Source organism: Labrus mixtus, unplaced genomic scaffold (genome assembly GCF_963584025.1).
Source record: "Labrus mixtus unplaced genomic scaffold, fLabMix1.1 SCAFFOLD_56, whole genome shotgun sequence".
NCBI lineage: Eukaryota > Metazoa > Chordata > Actinopteri > Labriformes > Labridae > Labrus > Labrus mixtus.
The window spans coordinates 377,501-379,000 of NW_026870131.1; the positions used below are offsets into that span (position 1 = coordinate 377,501).

Consider the following 1,500-nt stretch of genomic DNA (forward strand, 5'->3'; position numbering starts at 1 on the left):
GAATACCAGGTGCTGTAAGCTTTTTCATTTTTTTGATCATATGTTTTTTTTTTATCATATAGAGACATATTCACATGTCCAAAAATTCAGCCAGAATCAAGGGCATGATATCTTTAAAAGGCCCCTTTCTGCACACAATAATGCCTTACGTCCATACCACCCTGAACACGCCCGATCTCAGAAGCAAAGCAGGGTCGGGCCTGGTTAATACTTGGATGGGAGACCGCCTAGGAATACCAGGTGCTGTAAGCTTTTTCATTTTTTTGATCATATGTTTTTTTTTATCATAGAGAGACATATTCACATGTCCAAAAAATCAGCCAGAATCAAGGGCATGACATCTTTAAAAGGCCCCTGTCTGCACACAAAAATGGCTTACGGCCATACCACCCTGAACACGCCTGATCTCGTCCGATCTCGGAAGCTAAGCAGGGTAGGGCCTGGTTAGTACTTGGATGGGAGACCGCCTGGGAATACCAGGTGCTGTAAGTTTTTTCATTTTTTTGATCATATGTTTTTTTTTTATCATATAGAGACATATTCACATGTCCAAAAATTCAGCCAGAATCAAGGGCATGACATCTTTAAAAGGCCCCTTTCTGCACACAATAATGGCTTAAGGACATACCACCCTGAACTTGTCCGATCTCGGAAGCTAAGCAGCGTCTGGCCTGGTTAGTACTTGGATGGGAGACCGCCTGGGAATACCAGGTTCTGTAAGCTTTTTAATTTTTTTTGATCATATGTTCTTTTTTTATCATATAGAGACATATTCACATGTCCAAAAATTCAGCCAGAATCAAGGGCATGAGATCTTTAAAAGGCCCCTGTCTGCACACAATAACAGCTTACGGCCATACCACCCTGAACACGCCTGATCTCGTCCGATCTCGGAAGCTAAGCAGGGACGGGCCAGGTTAGTACTTGGATGGGAGACCGCCTGGGAATACCAGGTGCTGTAAGCTTTTTCATTTTTTTGATCATATTTTTTTTTTTTTATCATATAGAGACATATTCCCATGTCCAAAAATTCAGCCAGAATCAAGGGCATAACATCTTTAAAAGGCCCCTGTCTGCACACAATAATGGCTTACGGCCATACCACCCTTAACACGCCCGATCTCGTCCCATCTCGGAAGCTAAGCAGGGTCGGGCCTGGTTAGTACTTGAATGGGAGACCGCCTGGGAATACCAGATGCTGTAAGCTTTTCTTATTTTTTTGATCATATGTTTTTTTTATCATAGAGAGACATATTCACATGTCCACAAATTCAGCCAGAATCAAGTGCATGACATCTTTAAAAGGCCCCTGTCTGCACACAATAATGGCTTACGGCCATACCACCCTGAACACGCCCGATCTTGTCCGATCTCGGAAGCTAAGCAGGGTCGGGCCTGGTTAGTACTTGGATGGGAGACCGCCTGGGAATACCAGGTGCTGTAAGCTTTTTCATTTTTTTGATCATATGTTTTTTTTTATCATATAGAGACATATTCACA

At 42.8% G+C, this 1,500-nt stretch overlaps 5 non-coding genes and 2 pseudogenes across 5 annotated transcripts in view; all 7 read left to right on the forward strand.

Moving 5' to 3' along the window:
- Positions 1 to 21, forward strand: part of LOC132961857 (5S ribosomal RNA) — a 119-nt gene extending 98 nt beyond the window's left edge. The window contains exon 1 of the ribosomal RNA XR_009667991.1: positions 1 to 21. This exon is cut by the window's left edge and continues 98 nt beyond it. This is a non-coding gene — a ribosomal RNA (5S ribosomal RNA).
- Positions 22 to 143: 122 nt separating this feature from the next.
- LOC132961952 (5S ribosomal RNA) lies at positions 144 to 252 on the forward strand (annotated as a pseudogene).
- A 121-nt stretch (positions 253 to 373) lies between these two features.
- Positions 374 to 492, forward strand: LOC132962060 (5S ribosomal RNA). The gene has a single exon (XR_009668045.1). It is a non-coding gene; the product is annotated as a 5S ribosomal RNA (ribosomal RNA).
- Positions 493 to 614: 122 nt separating this feature from the next.
- Positions 615 to 723, forward strand: LOC132961996 (5S ribosomal RNA; annotated as a pseudogene).
- Positions 724 to 846: 123 nt separating this feature from the next.
- On the forward strand, positions 847 to 965 carry LOC132962053 (5S ribosomal RNA). The gene has a single exon (XR_009668038.1). It is a non-coding gene; the product is annotated as a 5S ribosomal RNA (ribosomal RNA).
- A 123-nt stretch (positions 966 to 1,088) lies between these two features.
- On the forward strand, positions 1,089 to 1,207 carry LOC132962437 (5S ribosomal RNA). The gene has a single exon (XR_009668408.1). It is a non-coding gene; the product is annotated as a 5S ribosomal RNA (ribosomal RNA).
- A 121-nt stretch (positions 1,208 to 1,328) lies between these two features.
- Positions 1,329 to 1,447, forward strand: LOC132962065 (5S ribosomal RNA). The gene has a single exon (XR_009668049.1). It is a non-coding gene; the product is annotated as a 5S ribosomal RNA (ribosomal RNA).
- Positions 1,448 to 1,500: the final 53 nt, after the last annotated feature.